This window comes from Cervus elaphus, chromosome 2 (genome assembly GCF_910594005.1).
Source record: "Cervus elaphus chromosome 2, mCerEla1.1, whole genome shotgun sequence".
NCBI classification, from domain to species: Eukaryota; Metazoa; Chordata; class Mammalia; order Artiodactyla; family Cervidae; genus Cervus; species Cervus elaphus.
The window spans coordinates 13,902,965-13,921,235 of record NC_057816.1 but is presented as its reverse complement, the minus strand read 5'-3'; the positions used below and the strand labels follow the sequence as shown (position 1 = coordinate 13,921,235).

General features: G+C 44.3%; 1 long non-coding RNA gene across 1 annotated transcript in view; it reads left to right on the top strand.

The window, feature by feature from the left end:
- Positions 1–18,271, top strand: part of LOC122674537 — a 200,138-nt gene that overhangs the window by 163,501 nt on the left and 18,366 nt on the right. Inside the window, exon 6 of the long non-coding RNA XR_006334990.1 lies at positions 15,187–15,327. This is a non-coding gene — a long non-coding RNA (uncharacterized LOC122674537). The remainder of the gene's footprint in view (positions 1–15,186; positions 15,328–18,271) is intronic.

Below are 18,271 nucleotides of genomic sequence, written 5' to 3'. Positions count from 1 at the left end.
GACTTTCCTGTCGGCTCTGAGAGGACTGCTCGCAAGGCCCCACCCTGCCTGAGCAGGCTCTTCACCCAGACCTGTGCCAGCCCCCAATTTGCATGTGTAACGGTTTCTTCTATAAACGGAAAATGCCAGTTAAGTGCCAAGCTCTACTCTAGGCCCTGGGATATGCCATTAACAGGAAAGATGGGAGCTGCTTTCACAGAGCTTACTCTCAATTTCTAAATTTATTTAATTCTCTTTCTGTATCTTTAGCTGGCCAGTTCCTGCCATGGGAGAACATTTTGATGCTTGAATATTTGATAAAGAACAATTTATTCATTTTCTCATTCCGAGTATATTCACAAGCAGGATTCTAGTGCATCCAGTAGGCTAAGCGCTACTTCAGGTGCTAGAGATTCAGGTGTGAAGGAGGCAGACACAGTCCCTCTCTCCCTCTGGCAAGGAGCTTGCAGTCAGGAGCTGAGAGATGGGAAGTCAATAGATGTGGGTGTATGCGTGCGTCGTGTCCAACTCTGTGTGACCCTGTGGACTGTAGCCGGCCAAAGTGCTCTGTCCATGGGATTCTCAAAGCAAGAATACTGGAGTGGGTTGCCATTCCCTTCTCCAGGGGATCTTCCTGATGAAGGGATCAGACCCTTGTCTCCTGAAATAGCAGGTGGATTTTTTACCACTGTGCTACATCAACAGAGAAGAGTAATTATGGTGGTGAGGGTTAGGGTGATATGATAGAGAGGGCCGGAGTAGGGAGTGAAGAAAGGGGTTGCATTTGAATGGAGACTTGAATGAGAGGAGGAACCAGTCAAGAAGTAGGACAGAGAACAACTGGTGCAAAGGCCCTGAGACAGAGGAACCTGGTGCTGTTGTTGGAGCAGAGAGAAGGGGAGGCAGGGACTGGACCACAGGAGTCTTGCTGTGGAGTTTGGGGTTTAATCTCCAGAGACCTGATTCACATTTTTTAAACCTTTTTTTTTTTTTTTGGCCATACTGCACAGCATCTGGGATCTTAGTTCCCTGACTAGGGATTGAACCCATGCCCCCTGCAGTGGAAGCACGGAGTCTTAACCACTGAACCACCAGGGAAGCCCCTGATTCATATCTTTAAGCAATCTGGTTGTGCAGGGGGGAGATGACAAGGGGCTGGGACCCCGGAGGCAGGGGTGGAGGTGGAGAGACCTGGCATCAGGCAGGCTGTGTTTTGGGGAAAATGTTGGGAAGGTTTGAGACTCAAGGGCTTCTTGCATGAAAACCCATTGACAAGCATGAAATAAGTAAGGGAAGATTAGCATTTTCTAGAGTCACTTGGTGAGCTGCATGAGGAAGGTATGGTGTCTGCTGTGTGCACCACTGAGAACAATGCAGGCTCACAAGTAGATGTGAGGCAAACACTTGCTACACAAGCAAGTGAGAGGAATGGTGATCAATGTGGATGCTTCCTTTTTAGTACTGAGATTAAATTAACCTGAAATAATTAGTATAAGTGAAATACATATACCTCATGTGTTCTCCTTGACGAGTGTCACTGAGGTTTTCTGTGGCCATTTTAGCAAGTTCTGGCCAGTGTTTCAAGCTGTGTCTCTTCTCTGCCCATGACTCGGACTAAAATGTGACCTCTCAAGTCCTGGTGGATGGGGCTCCTAGTGTGGCCCTGTTGGAGCCCTGTGGCCACAGATGGTTAAGAGGGCATCGTGACCACTGCTGGTGCCCCAGCATCTCGTCTCTCTGGCCCAGGGCATCCTGTGAATGAAGACAGGAAGGAGTTGCTGAGTTAGCTATTGACCCAGTTTGGACCAAAGGTTTTTAAAAGAGCAAAAGGCTACAGTGGGTCTCACACTGTCTGGCTAGAACAGACATCATGCCTGGAGAAAGGGACCAGAGAGGACTTGAACCAAGTGTAGCTTGGCACAAACTGGAGAAAAATGACTCAACACTTGGCAGTGAGCAAAAGAGATACTGAGTATCCCCCAGCCCTCTGCTCAGCCCACTCCCTTGATTGGTGCTCCACCGACTTGGCTATTTCTCAGCTCTGATGGGGGCAGGGGTTGGCTGATTTTTGTTTGGTAGAGATGCAAATAATTTCTGTGCTGTTGGAGGGGAAGATAAACCACAAAGGCTATGGTTTGTGACCATGGGAGACATGAGTCAGTTTAGGTTTTTTTTTGTTTTTTTTCAGTTTAGGTTTTAAAACCTATTGATCTTACCCTGTTTTCTTTACTCAATTGCCTATTAAAAAATCAAACTTTTCAAATTGTCATTTGCAGCAGTTTGAATGTCTTACTGCTTCCCTCATTGATGAATGGATTGGATAAACTCTGTGCCACATTTTTGTTTTATATTTGCACAAGAGTTGTGATGTCACCTCTTTGACAATGGCCTTTGCATCATCTCTTCTGACACTGTATCATTTCCTGCTCTCACCAAGTACTCCATCCCCTCCCTACCCCTTCTTGGGCAAGCTGGTTGGTGAGACAGTGTGTCTGTCTGTTCAGTGTGTGTGGAGGGAGGTGTGTTTAACACATGGTCCTGGGGACACACACACACACAGTGAACAATCCATTTAGATTTCCATTTGCCAAGTTGTTCCAAAGTCCGGGGTTGCCAACTTGCAAGCCAGTGATTCATTCTGAATGGAAACCCTCTGCAGCAGCTCCCTTGTACCCCTGGCTGGGCTGCAGGGACCCCACCCCCCTGGCACTTTCTTCTCCCTTTTCATGTGTGGAGGAGAACCTGGACTTTACCTCCGTAGGGGTTTCCTGAAACAGGATCCATCAGACCTTGCAAAGCTGCCAGGTGGAGTGGAGGGAGAACAAAGGTGGCTCTTGAAGCCCCGGGAGCTGGCCTTAAATCCTGACAGCCCTGGGGTGTGGAAAGGGCTGGGGGGCAGGTTGGGGTGAAGCAGGAACACTATGCGGCTTGTCAGGAACGGAGCAAGAGAGTCATTCCCTGTTAGCACTGACCGACCGCGAGCAACCTGTGGCTGTGTAATTGCCTTGTAAACTGGCGAAGGAGAGCCGTGTCTGTGGAAGTGGCAGATGGCTGGGGACCAGAAGTCTCCCCACAGCTGCAAAGCCACGAGCAGTGTCCCTGGACCATCTGGTGCATTTTGCCGTGATTTCCATTTGCTCTGTCAGGACAACAGTGACAGTCCTTTGTTCCAGGTAAAGTACAAGGTGCTTCTAGACATCACTCAATCTTCACAGTTGCCTGATGGAATAGGTGTTCTCATTATTATCACAGAAGTGATCCCTGAACTCAGAGAGGATGAGCAACTTGCCTATAGTCACACAGCTAGCGAGGGGCAGAGATAAGACTCAAACCCTACTTTGCTTTGCTTCCAAGCACTTTATCACTCTATTATAGCCCCTCCAGGTTAGATTGTGAACCAGGTTGTGAAAAAAGATGAGTAAGGAGATGCAGGAACTGCCAAATTCCTCCCTCTGACAGGATTGAATCTTCGCTGAGACCGTGAGCTTAACGAGAGTGAGAGCACAGGCCTTACACTGCCTCGCGTGCCCTCAGACCCCAGAAGTGCGAGGCGTGTAGAGAGAGGGACAGAGTGATGTCACTGCTGTGAACTTTCATTAGGATGGATAGAGTTCGGTTATGGGTTTGGAAGAAATCCATCCTCTCAAGAGGCTGTATAATGCTCAAAACAGCTTCAGAAATTCTCTTTGGAAATTGCTTTCTGAGCCGCAGGCACATAAATATATTTTTATATGTATCCTCAATCACAGCAGGCCTTCGTCCTCAGAGGCAAGCGAGCTTTAAATGTTCTAGAAACCAGAAGGCTGTTCTGAGCCAGATTTGGTGAAATAGGTGAAGGGCCAAATTTCAGTTTGTTTCCAAGCAAGCTGGTGTTGACCTGAAAATGATTAGGCAGGAGTTTAATACAGCAATGTATAACATTTTTGTGATTGTCTGAACTAGTATATTCCTTAGTAAGGGGAAGAGAGGTGGAAAGTTAGGTTTTGAGCCTTTTATACAAGCGTAGAGTAATAATGATGGTGATAACTAGCTAATATTTATTGAAGATAAATACTTATACACTGTTCTAAGCATGTTACATGTATTAAGTTATTTAATCTTCATAGTACCCCAATGGAGGAGATCCTTTTTCATGAGGAAACTGAGGAATAGAGGCTTACATCCCAAAGCTAGTGAAAGTCAGAATTTAAGCCAAAACAGAATTTTCCTGGCGACTCAGTGGTGAAGACTCCACCTGCAGTGCAGGAGATGTGGGTTCTATCTCTGGGTCAGGAAGATCCCCTGGAGGAGGGCACGGCAACCCACTCCAGTATTCTTGCCGGGAGAATCCCATGGACAGAGGAGCCTGGCGGTCAATAGTCCATGGGGTCACAAAGAGTGGACACGACTGAGCAACTAAACAAAAACAAAGCTGGTGTTGGGGTGAAGCTGATGGCTCTGAAGATACGTCTACGCGGAGAGGAGTTTTAACGAGGTTTGAGCAGAATCCTGCGTGTGTTGGCTCCGGCCTGCCTGCCAGTCTTGTCTGAAACAGCCTCCCACTCACCTCTCTGTCCCCGTCACCTGGTTTCCTTTCAGATCCTTGGGGCTGACACGGGCCATCTGCCTGCAGTCTTCACCCGCACGGTCATCCCAGCCTCTTCTTTTTGGGTTCATGTATCTAGCCTGAGCTTCAGCGTCATCCCCTGGTGTGACCTCACCTGTCATTCCCTCCGTGACACCCTGTCTTTTCCTTTGCATTTGTGATGACAGATTCCACACCCACGAGCCCCATGGTGGCAGGCATTCTTCTGTTTTGCTCACCACTGTGCCCTCAGAGTTCAGCACAAGGCATCCTTTTGATGCTTATTTTTGAAAGAATTAAATAAACAGGTGCCTCCAAGTCACCATAAGTTAGCAAACTGCTGGTCCATCCACCTCTGCAGGGCTCCCCCTCCATCCACACTCACATGTCTCCTTCCTTTGTGCCCCTTCGTGGACACTCCTCAGGCTATATTTTCACCTGTATTATTTTTAAGATATTTTTTAAATACAGACCACTTTTTAAGTCTTTATTGAATTTGTTACAATATTGCTTCTGTTTTTTGTTTTGGTTTCTTGGCCCCAAGGCATGTGGGATCCTAGCTCCCCAACCAGGGATCAAACCTGATCCCCCCCGCATTGCCAGGGAAGTCCCTAACCGTCTTTTCTTTTTATGCTAACTTTCGTTTTCCTCCCTCTTCTATGGAGAGCTATGCCCACAGGTTCCCAGGTTCCCTTGCTTGTTTCTACACACCTGCTCTCTCTTGTGCTTCTCCTTCTGTGCTTTTTCTCTGGAATGTTTTAAATTCTGTCCAGTCCCTTGAAAAGGACCTATAAAGTGTCTTCACCTTCCCCTTCTCTTCCTCCTTGTTCAACTAATCACCAAGAGAACTTGACTCTGTTTTTGCAATGTCTCTTGCATCTGGAATTTACTGTCCATTCTGATGAGAACATTCCAGGGCCTGGTTGGAACAGCTCCAGAACTTGCCCCCAGCCCTAGACAATTGTTGGAAATTTCCCTCAACCCAACAGCTCTCCTCTGAAACAGCTGCCCAAGTGCCCCAGTGCCCAACCATCGTCTAAAGAGGAAAGCCCACACTCTGCCTTACCCACCACCACGTCCTTCACCATCTTCAGTGAGGTAGTTCTCAAAGTGTGGCCCCGATGCTCCCGGGTGGTCTAGAGGTTAGGATTCGGTGCTCTGTCCAAGTGCGGCCCCTGGATCAGCAGCATCACACCATCTGGTGGCTTGAGAGAAATGCAGATCCTTGGATGGCACCGCACACCCACGGCAGCAGGAACTCCTGAACCAGGATGGGGAGCAATCTGTATTTTAACCAGCACTCGGGGTGAACCTGAGAAGTCTGCGTGAGCTGCATCAGTTTTGCCATGTTGTCTCTGAGAAATTCCATCATCTTTGTGCCTCTGTGGTCTGGCACGGGCTTTCTCATCCAAGTGGAAGGATTTGCCTTCTTCACACCATCCCACACTCCTTGCTTTTTCCACCTGTCAAGTTCATGTTCCTGATCCTAGATCCTGCCCGGACATTACTCCCCTGTGGACCTCTGTGAACCGATCCCTGATTCTCGGTCGGCATGACTGGCTCTCACTGTCGAGGCTTCATGGGCTCTGCTCCTTGCTTCATTAAGTGTCTGTCTTCCCCACGGGACTGTGAGCTCCTAGAGTTCAGTGTCTGAGATGTTTTTGTCCCAGTGTCCATGGCCTCCCCTGTGATAAGCATTTTCTGACTTGACTTGGGTAAATGTCCTATTTCACATGCATTGTCAGGAAAGGGTGAGTTTTGTCTTGGCTGAAGAACCAAGCCAGAGACCTATAGCATCCCACCCCAACGGGCACTTGGTATCCCAAGGTAGCAGCTCTGTGGCTTCTCCCCTGCAGTTGTGACCCCAGAGTTGGGTAGCTTAATTTTGGAGACATACTTGCAATGGCTGGAAGCCTCCATTTCTTTTTTTTTCCCCATTTCTTAAAAGATAGGATATCTAGGGTGAAGAGAACAGAGGGCCGACCATCAGATGGTCAGAAAGGTGGTGACAGAAAAGACTCAGGACTCCAAGTCCACAAATCTAAGCTAAAAAAACAAGTGGAGATGGTCACACCACCATCACCTACCCCACTGCAACCCCTCAGTAAAGAAACAAAGGCGTGTAGCTTTTTGATCTACTGGGTTGGCCAGTTGTTACTGGCATGGACGTGGCAAAGTACTTTTAGTCATGAGGCCATTGACTAACATTTGATCTTTTTTCCTCTGCTTGTAATGAGCTGAATGTGTGCTCAGTCATTAAGTCATGTTCGACTCTTTGTGATCCCCTGCACTAAATAGCCTACCAGGCTCTTCTGTCCATGAGATTCTCCAGGCAAGACTACTGGATTGGGTTGCCATTTCTTTCTCCAGGGGATCTTCACAGTCCAGGGATCAAACCTGTGTCTCCTATGTCACCCGCATTGGCAGCCAAATTCTTTACCACTGTGCCACCTGGGAAGCCAATGAGCTGAATTGTCTCCTAAAAATACATCTGTTGGAACCCTACCTCCAATATGACTGTATTTGGAGACAGGGCTTTTAAAAAGGTGAGAGCATGCTAAGTCACTCAGTCATGAGACCCCATGGACTGCAGCCCACCAGGCTCCTCTGCCCATGGGATCTCCAGGCAAGAATGCTGGAGTGTTGCCATGCCCTCCTCCAGGGGATCTTCCTGATTCAGAGATCGAACCTGTGTCTCTTATGTCTCCTGCATTGGCAGGCAGTTTCTCTACCACTCGTGCCACCTGGGAAACCCTTTATTTTCTTTATTTCTTCATAAAAACAACAACACACATAACAAAAGAGCTCAAACTAATTCAGAAACCGTGTTTAGAATTTTAGGGGTTATCTCAGAATCAGAATACTGGACGTTTTGGTTTCCCTGGTAACAAATCTTTCATCTGAAATCATGTTTTCCAGGCTTGTGTTCCATGAGCACTTTAATATGTGTGTATATAAATGCCTATAAATATATATGTGTGCTCACAATTGCACATCATTTTGGTGAGTCTTATGGATCTACCCTTCCTGATATGAATCTGGGCTTTCACTCAGTTCTAATGTGACTAGAGACTAAATGATCAAAAAATTTAAGTGAATTTGACTTACATTAGAGCATATTTCCCAATTCTGTCCCCTCTGTTCTCCCTCCACCCAAGAACTTCAAGTCCCAGAAAATAGTCTCAGAAGGGCAATCCTTTACAGAGTCTTCAACGTGACTATTTCAGTGACCTCTGGCATAGATACTGCTTGTTACACAAGGAGGAAAAACACGCAACAAAGATGGAATTATTTTAGAATGAAGAGGAGATACAGCCTAAATGAAACCAATGTATGCTAGGGCTAGAGATTACATACCCCCAAGAATAACTGAGCAAAGAAACAGTAATGATGAGAACAATGACAGTTTAAGAAATTTTCACCCTACCTTATATAGTTTTATCATTTACAGATGATACTATGAAAGTCCTAAGGAGTTAATATTACTGATTCAATTTTACAGACAAGGAAAAAGCAAGATCAGAAGAAGTATGGGGTTTTCCCAGTGTAGCACATAGTCAGTAAATGTAACGACCAGGACAGGAACACCCAAATGAAATACATCTTCCCCTGGTGCCTATAAGGGCTTTGGTTTTAAATATCCCTTAGTCCTCATTCTTTACCTCCTTGCCTTCTGGTATGCCAGTTGCACACTTGTTAGGCTCTTTGTCTGTATTCTGCTTGTCTCATACTTCTCTCTGCTCTTCAGTATGTTTTTTTCTCCTGTTCACGTGTCTTGAGGTTCACTACCTTGACTTCTGCTGTTAAAACATCCAAAGAGTTCTTGCTTTGAGGTATTGCAGTCCTAGAATGTCCACTTGTTTCTTTTTTAAAATACATTCCAGTTCTCAGTTGAGATTCTCTGTCTTTCAGACATCTTTTTTGTCCATCATTTTCTCTAAAATATTTATAGTGGTTGTTTTCAAAGTCCTTCCCTGCTAAGTCTAACCTTTGGATATTTTGTGGATCTGCTTTATTGTCTATTTCCCCTCCTGATTTTTGGTCACATTTTCCTACATCCTTGTCTCGTTACTTATGGCTGTTTGCCAGGCGTTTTGTATAAAAAACCATCGAGACTGAAGTAAAGGTCACTTTCCCATAGGGCTTTGCCCTTTCTCCAGCTAGACAAGCAGTATAAGGGGCTTATCACCTCAATGCCGTGAGAACTTAGACCGGGTCATGGCTGGGTTGCAGTTAGACCCAGTTCCATCTGGTTTCACAAGTTTCTAACTCTAACCTGGAGCGTGTTTGTCCCAGGGCCCTTCCTCTAGTAGGACTTCATTTCTTATAGAACCTGAGGCTGAGGGATGTCTGACTCCAGGTCCAGCTGCTATCCAGGCGAAGTTCCCCTGGGCTTTGGATTGAGATCTTGCTGTGTCTCTGGCACCTCTGTCCTGAAAGTTTAGCCTCCACATCCTAAAGATTCAAAATCTGCCAGAGTTCTGGTGGGGAGCCCCACTGGGTATGGTTACAAGCCCCTCCCACTCGTGTGACCATCTCCCAGGACCTCAGAGCTTAGGGCAATCATACCCCTCCTTGCTGGCTCAGCTAGAGGTTCCCGTCCACCCTTGTGCAGAAACTGTCCTGTGGGAAACCAGCCAAGGGTCTAGGACTCCTCTGGATCCTTTCTCTTGCATCAGTCATAGGGCTCAGAAAAGCACCCTGCTGGTTTCTCTCTTCTCTGCATATGATAAGCCCTGTCCTTAGACTGGACTTTAGCAAGTGCCCTCATCCTGCTTCACTGAAGAAAGCTACTAGCAGCCTCAGCTCGCTTTGCATGTACTTTTTCTCTCTGGGATTCTCATTCTTCTAGTCCTCTTTGCCTCTGTGATTCTCCACCCTGTTTTTGTGATGTGTCTTTTTTCTCCAAGCTCTTGCAGTGCTAGAAATGCCTTGCCTCTACCTACTGAATCCTAAGTAAGTAAGTAAATGTCACTCAGTTGTGTCCGACTCTTTGCAACCCCATGGGCTATAGCATACCAGGTTCCTCCGTCCTTGGGATTTTCCAAGCAAGAGTACTGGAGTGGGTTGCCATTTCCTTCTCCAATCCTACTCAGAAGCAAAAGTCTAAAAACTATTTTTTACATCATTTTTTAAAAAAACACATTGAGTCATATTGTTTTGCAAATATTTTATTATGAACAGTTTCAAACATACAGAAAAGTTGAAAGACATTTACAGCGAACAACCCACATAGCTACCGAGTGGTGTGTTTGTAAACTGGCTCTTCAGATGAAAAATTTAAAATGCTCTGATTTGTATGATTTGCTGATATCTACGGTGTTGACATTCCCACCATGGCCAGTCTCAAGCAAGGCGACACCGCTGCATAGAACCATCACCTAGATTCTGATGCTGACACTTTAGTACCCTCGTTTTATCACATGTGTATCCCGCCCCATTTCCACCATCAGTCCATCTTACTTTTTGTGAATTTCAGATAGAATTCCCTCTAAATTCTTCCACATGCATATTAACCAGAGTTTAGTCTTTGTTTCCAGTATTTCTTTTGATGAAACAGGAATTCTGAGTCTTAATTGTACATTGGTTGGGTTTTGACACAGTTGTATACCTGTGTAACCCAGACTATATCAAGATATAAAGGAGTGCCTTTATCGCAGAAATTTCCCTTGGCCAACAGAAACTTTCAGTTTTTCCAGACATGAGTTGTCACTCATCCGGGAATCCTTCATTATACTTGATGAAACAATCATTTCATCCCAAATGTATGTCTTTGTACTTGTTCCATTTGACACTCACCCGGAGGAATAACCAGAAATTTGCACATATGTAACTTTAAAAGTAGATGCCTCTTAAGAGCCTGAGAGCTTTGATACCTATGTACAGCCTCACAGAGTCATGCCAAAAAATCATTGCAGAAATCAAACACAGATCAAGTCCCCAGCCCCTGGGATGGACCAGCGGCCTCACACCCACCCCGTGAGATTCCCTTCAGCTCCAGCTCCCACACTGAACGTATGTGAATCACTTATAATAGTGCCCAAACATCACCATCATCCAAGAAGCGAGGTTTCCTTCCCACCCCCTACCCTGGCGGATCCCAACCACGCTGCACTTGGCAATGTGTACAGTTGGCTTTCACCCATCATAACGCAAGGAAAAAACATCAGTCAACAGTGAAAAACACAATCTAGGAAAACACTCAGCAAGAGGAGGAAGAAAACAGTCATTTGCCTTCATTTATGAGGAAGAATATTTAGACTCAAGCACTGTGAAATACGGACAGTGTCTCAAGTTCTAAACCGCAAATCCGAGTTCCAGATGAGGAAGGCAGGTCCGGAGAAGAGCAAATAGAAAGCCCCCGCCTAAAGTGCCAAAATAGAAAATATTTTCAAAAATAACTTCACACATTAACAGTGACAGCGATTAGCACATGACGCTTTTGTTAGGAGAACTGTTAAGGCTGAAGTATCTTACGCATCTGTCCTGGTTTATACGGGTTTTGTTCTGGTCATCTCACCTCCCAGCCTGCTGAGAATGGATGGAAGTTTGAGAAGGCAGATTTCTTTAACCATTAGAGCCATGTAACAGTTAAGTGAGCTATTGGTAGAAACTTCCAGATTTCATGACCGCATGACCACATGACTCTCCAGCGACCATATTTTCCAAACTGAATTTGGGTCCTTCTTTTGCCAAGTGAAAATATGATCTGTGGAGAACATTCTGGAATTGTTGTTGTTATTCAGTTCATTCAACAAACATTTATATAGTTTTTCTAGTCTCTTTTTACATATATACACAGTTATGCTCTGTAAGATAATAGTCCATGAGTTCATTTAACCATTTACCTACTATTGTATACTTCCTAATTTTTCCATGTGACAAATATTGTCACAATAAATATCATAGCTTGGAAAGTTTTCTCTGTGTGTTGGGTTATTATTTAAACATAGACTGGGGACCTAATCCTTTTTAATACACTTGAGCAACATAATAAAATTCTTTTCCAAAATCAATTTACAAATCTATATAAAATGTAGGAGAAATTTATATAAAAATATATAGAGAAAGCTGTGGTACATATACACAATGGAATATTGCTCAGCTATTAAAAGAATGCATTTGAATCAGTTCTAATGAGGTGGCTGAAACCAGAGCCTGTTACACAGAGTGAAGTAAGTCAGAAAAAAAAACACCCATACAGTATATTAACACATATATATGGAATTTAGAAGTATGGTAATGATGACCCTGTATATGAGACAACAAAAGAGACACAGATGTAAAGAACAAACTTTTGGACTCTGTGGGAGAAGGCAAGGGTGGGATGATTTGAGAGAATAGCATTGAAACATGTATTTTATCATATGTGAAATAGATCCCCAGTCCAGGTTCGATGCACAAGACAGGATGCTTAGGGCTGGTGCACTGGGATGACCCTGAGAAATGGGATGGGGAAGGGGTTCAGGATGGGGAACAGATGTACACCCATGGCTGATTCATGTCAATGTATGGCAAAACCCACTACAATATTGTAAAGTAATTAGCCTCCAATTAAAATAGATAATTGTAAAAATATATAGAGAAATCTATATAAAAGGAGAAGAAGGAGGAGAAGGGGACAACAGAGGATGAGATGATTGGATGGCATCACCGACTCGATGGACATGAGTTTGAGCAAGTTCAGGGAGTTGGTGATGGACAGGGAGGCCTGGCGTGCTGCAGTCTGTGGGGTCACAAAGAGTTGGATACGACTGAGCAACTGAACTGAACTGAACTGATATAAAATGTACCAAAGTACCCATTTCACTGCACCCTTACCAACATTGAATTATAGTAATATATTTGACACTGAAAATTTGATTAGCCCATAAAGATCCAGGCTAGATGTTACGACCCCAGCTTTGGGGAATGTCATAAAAACAGGCTCTGACTGGCAAGTTTGCTGAATGAACTTGAAGGTCCTGGTTTGTCTGAATGAACTTGAAGGCTTCCTGGGTTCAAATCCTGGCTCTGTCACTTGCTATTAGCTATACAGCTGTGGGTAACATATCCTCTCTGCATCTTAGTTTTCTCATCTGCGAATGGGGCGGGGGGTGATGCCAACTTGATAGGGTGATAGTAAGGATGAAAAGAGTTCAGGTAGGTATAGGGCTTAGAGTTGTGCCTGATGTATAGAAAGTAGCACCTATGTGTTTATCAAACAGGCACTTGGTCACTGCGTAATCCTGAGTAGAGGCTAAAAATGATACATTTTGTTAAGTCATTGTTCTTGGTTTGGTCCATCAGTTCAGTTCAGTTCAGCTGCTCAGTCGTGTCCGACTCTTTGCGACCCCATGAATCGCAGCACGCCAGGCCTCCCTGTCCATCACCAACCCCCAGAGTTTACTCAAACTCATGCCCATCGAGTTGGTGATGCCATCTCATCCTCTGTCGTCCCCTTCTCCTCCTGCCCCCAATCCCTCCCAGCATCAGGGTCTTTTCCAATGAGTCAACTCTTTGCATGAGGCGGCCAAAGTACTGGAGTTTCAGCTTCAGCGTCAGTCCTTCCAATGAACACCCAGGACAGATCTCCTTTAGGATGGACTGGTTGGATCTCCTTGCAGTCCAAGGGACTCTCGAATAGCTCACTCTTTAAAAAAGAATTCTAAGACACTAAGACTGAAGCCAAGATCACCCACCTGCTGGGTGGTTTTTGATGGTCTAGAGCAGGGGTCAGCAAACTTTTCTGCAAAGGATTGAATAGTAAATGTTGTAGGACTTGTGGGTCATCCCATGCTTGTTGCAACTATTAAACTCTGCCACTGTCACGTGAAAGCAGCCACGGACCACATGTGTACATGAATTGAAGGAGTGGTCAGACTGGATTGGCCCACAATCCATGTCCACAACTTGCTGACTCTAGGCTTCATCAGGCTGGGCCTGAGCAAGTGAGCTGAAATGCAGTGGTTCTGATGGGGATAAAGAGCTCCAGGAAGCTGGTGGGGGCAGGGGGCGAGGGAGGCAGTGAAACCATCACTGCTGCGGTGCCCCTGACTTCCCTGGGCTGAGGTCACTCTGACTTTGAACTTCTCCTCTGTATATGGCTGGCACACTGGGAGCCATGCAAGCTCAGACAAATGGGGGATCAAGTTAGGAAGGAGAAATCACAGGTCATCTATTCTCATCACTGTGGGCTTCATTATCCTACTGCAAGGTCTTTGGAAAGAGAGCTGAGGCTTCCATTCTCTTTCAAGCTTCTCCAACCCCCAGAACAATGCTGTCCATTCTGTGAATGGTCAACAAGCCCTTGCTGACTGTCTTTATTTCTCCACCTGCGACGAAAGCTCCCTAGGCCCACATAGAAACCTGAAAGTTCACGAGGGACTAATTCAATGCGGCTCTTCCAGGGGAAGTGCAGTCCCCGTGGGACGTGATCACACACTGCTGGAATCTGTGCACAGTGAAGGGGAAGATGATCTTTGCCTCTTGGCTGTGTTGCAGTCGTAAGTGGGAGACATTGTTTCAGGGAGTGCAGCTCTTCCCGGCACTGATAAGAATGGAATGCAGGCTACCATGGAGATTCAGGTCACTAATTAGTCCCAGAAGCCTCTCTGCCTTGAATCACTGTTACATTAATTATGCATCAAATTAGAATGTTTGCCAAGGCCCAGGGCCAAGTGTGCGGTAGAGCCTGGGGACAGCGTGGAAAGAGAAAGGGGTGTCCACGCCCAGCACACCGTGGGGACCAGCGGCCAAATCCAAGGCCTGAGTGCCCAGTGACCCTGCCTGATCCCTGACCCAGCTTTTTGTGCGCTTGCAGCCTCCCGCCTAAGAGCTTGTTGTTGGCACAGAGCAGACAGAGGCAGGGGTGGGGTGGAGAGGAGGGAGGCAGGATGGCCACCCTCTTGTCTGCCTGCTGAGCTCTGCTGCTCCGCCCAGAAGAGACACCAAACAGTCCTTTGGACGTTTTATTTCCACTGTGACCCAGAGAAGAGACTTCCAGGTATCTGTTCGATAACATGTCTGGACTGTTGTCTGCCTTTTTATCTCAAGGATTTAAAGTTGGGTGGACATGGCTGTAGCCTGGGTTCAATTCTTTTATCTCCTCCTCCCTGCTTGTCTTCTCCAGGAGCATAAAACCAAAATATACTAGATGCTCTGTTGTAAAATAAACAGATGATAAATAGCAGTCTCTGTGCCTGTTGGGTTATAATTCCATCAAGGGCCTGGGTTGAAGTCATAAACCACGAGAAGTGAAGCGTGACCCACAAGTAGCCTTCAAGATGGAATTACAGCCCCATAATTTAGAATGGACCTTTGAAAAAGAATAATTCTCAAACCTTCGTTTTCATTCGGGGGAAGATCCCCAGCTGTAGTGATATCTTCTGATTAGTTCACCAGTAAACAAATAATTCCTCTGTGTAGACCTGTGATGTTTGTTAATATTGGGGTGAGCACGCTAACTGGTCTCTCTGTGTGTGTCCTAAGCCACTTCAGTCATGCCCGACTCTGTGCGACCCCATGGACTGTGGCCCGCTGGGCTCCTCTGTCCATGGGCTTCTCCAGGCAAGAATACTGCAGTGGGTTGCCATGCTCTCCTCCAGGGGATCTTTCTGACCCAGGGATTGAAGCAGTGTCTCTTATATCTCCTGTGTTGGCAGGTGGGTTCGTTACCACCAGCGTCACCTAGGAAGCCCACCTGATGAATCTAGAGAGCGGCGTCCCCAGACAGAACCAAAGAAAGGGAAGCGGCTGTCCCACAGGGAGGACGCTCACCACAGTTGAACGTAAGTGAGAACGAGGTGAGGAGACACCTTGGGACTGCTAGGAAAAATGTGAGCTCCTGACCACTTGGGGGTGTGGGGTGGAGTGTGCTGTCCTCTCTGGGCTCTGCATTTCACACCTTCATCTTCCGTAGCTCACTGCTGTTGTATCATGTAGGGACTGAGTCTGAGGAATACTCAGAGGGACTAAATCCACCCCTGCTCTGTATCTTGTGTTCTATGCTTAGTTGCTCAGTCATGTCCGACTCTTTGTGACCCCATGGACTGTACCCCGCCAGGCTCCTCTGTCTGTGGGGATTCTCCAGGCAAGGATACTGCAGTGGGTTGCCCCATCTCTTCTTTAAACATGCTGGCTGTTTTCCAGACCGTCTACTTGATCTCATAATTCATTAAAGCCAGTTGATCTCATACACACCGAGATTTATGAGGGGCTTTTTCAAGATGGTTTCTTATGTGATGAAAACAAATATTCACACAAAACAGAGAAAATAAACCAAATCCAACAATTCTGCAGGAGATGGATGTTTAAATGGCGGCTTCTGGGGATCATAAATTAAGCCATCAAAATCCCCTAGGGATCCACTATAGCCTGGTTATTAAATGAAACAACACATGTGCAAGGGTTGGCAGATGGTAAGGGCTTAATATATGGTCACTCATTGATGCAATTTGTACCATAAAATTCAGAAATTCCTTATGTATGCCCTTGTATATAGTTAATATGCCCTTGTATATAGTTATATGTTTTTTTCAACAAGGCTGTTATTTATAAAAAGATCTATAGCTATGAAGAAAAGAAAAGCAACAGGAAAAAGAAATGATTTAAGATAAGCTATCAGGTCAAAGTCAACATGGAATAAGAAATTTTTATCAGAGTTATTGAGGTATAAGTTTCATATGAGCTTTATATTTATTTGCTCTTTCTTTTGTAGTTTCTTAGGATGGAAACTTAGATAACTGATTTGAGACTTTTTCAAATACAAGCACTTAAAGTTATAAATTTCCCTCTAAGTACTGCTTTGGCTGCATCCCACACATTTTGATATATTTTCATTTTAGTTTTGGTTCAAAGTGTTCTCTAATTTCTCTTATGATTAAGTTTGGTCTTGAGTTATTTATTTTCTAAAGGTTTGCAGATTTTCCAGGAATCTTTCTGGTATTAATTTCTATTTTTAATTTTGTTATGATCAGAGAACATACTTCATATGATTTAAATTCCCTTAAATTTACTGAGACATGTTTTATGATCCAGAATATAGTCTTTTCTTTGTGAATGTTGTGTGTACATTTGAAAAGATTTTGTTTTCTGCTGTTGCTAGATGGATAATCCTTTTTATTAGTATTATTATAAAAGTGTCAGGTGTACAACATGTATAATTCAATATCTGTATATACTATAGAGTGATCCCTGCCACAATTGCACTTTGTCTGATATTATAGTCACTCCAGATTTCCGTTTATTAGTTTTTGCATGGTACTAGTTCTCCATACTCTTAGTTTTAACTTTTTAAAAAATATCTTTATACATGAAAGAATGGGCTTCCTGGGTGGCTCAGTGCTAAAGAAACTTCCCACCAATGCAGGAGACATAAGAGGCTCAGGTTCGATCTTTGGGTCAGGAAGACCCCCTGGACAAGGAAATGGCAAGACACCCCAGTCTTCTTGCCTGGAGAATCCCATGGACAGAGGAGCCTGGTGGGCTACAGTCCAAAAGATTGCGAAGAGTCGGAAATGACTGAGGGAACTTAGGATGCAGCACACATGCACATGAAAGAATATCTTGTAGGTGTCTTGCTTTTGAAATCCAGTCTGACAGTCTCTGATTTTTTCTTTTGTCTGCGCCATGCAGCATGGGGGATCTTAGTTCCCCAACCAGGGATTGAACCCACGCCCCTTCAATGGAAGCTTGGAGTCTTAACCTCTGGACCACCAGGGAAGTCCCTCTGATTTTTCATTAGTGTGTGCAAAGTTTTTTGTTTTGCTTTTTTAATATCTTTCATGCAGGTCTGCTGTTGATGGATCCCTTCAGCTTTTATTTATGTGAAATATTTTTTTCATCTCTAATATTCTCTATTTTGTCTTCATTTTTAAAAGACAATTTTTCTGGGGATACAATTCTATGATAATAGTTTCCTTCAACATTTTAAGATATTTCTCTCTTTCCTTTAGGCTTGCATATTTTATCATAAGAATTCTGCTGTTGTGTTTGTCTGTATTACTCTGTAATTTACCTTTTATCTCTGATTGTTTTGAAGATTTTTTTTTTTTGTCTCTGTTTTGTTAGCAATTTGTAATTACTTTGGCATGGTTTTCCTTATAGTTTTTCTGCTTGGGTTCCACAGACTTTTTTTTTTTTTTTTGGCATATGGGCTTATCATCTTCACTACATTTGGATAAACTTATAGCTATTATTATTTCTTCACATATCCATCTTCTTCTCTGGGGCTCTAATTTTACAAGTTAGAGTTCTTTGATATTGTTCCATAGGTGCTATATATTATTTTATTTTTTTGTCAATCTTTTCTGTACTTCATTTAAACATTTTCTGTAACTGTGTTTTCTGATCATTTCCTAATCTGTTCTTCTATAGCATCTAATCAGCTGTTAATCTAGTCAGTATATTCTTTGTTTCAGATGATTTAATTTTCATTTCTAGAAATTCCTTTTCAGACTCTCTCTCTTTTAAAAACCTTTCTTTTGGCTTCTCATCATGTTCATGTTTCCCACTTCTTCTTGAGCATATTAAGCATATTTATAATAGCTATTTTAAAGTCTTTGTTTTTTAATTTCTGTCCTTTCTGATTATGCCTCTATTGACTGTTTCCTTGTAGGAGCCATGTGTTTCTATGTTTTTGCATACCTGATCACTTTTACTTGTTGCCATGCATTGCGAAGTTTTATAATGCTGAATGTTTGATTGTGGCATTTTCTTCTAATTGTGCTCACTTTTGTTCTGGCATTC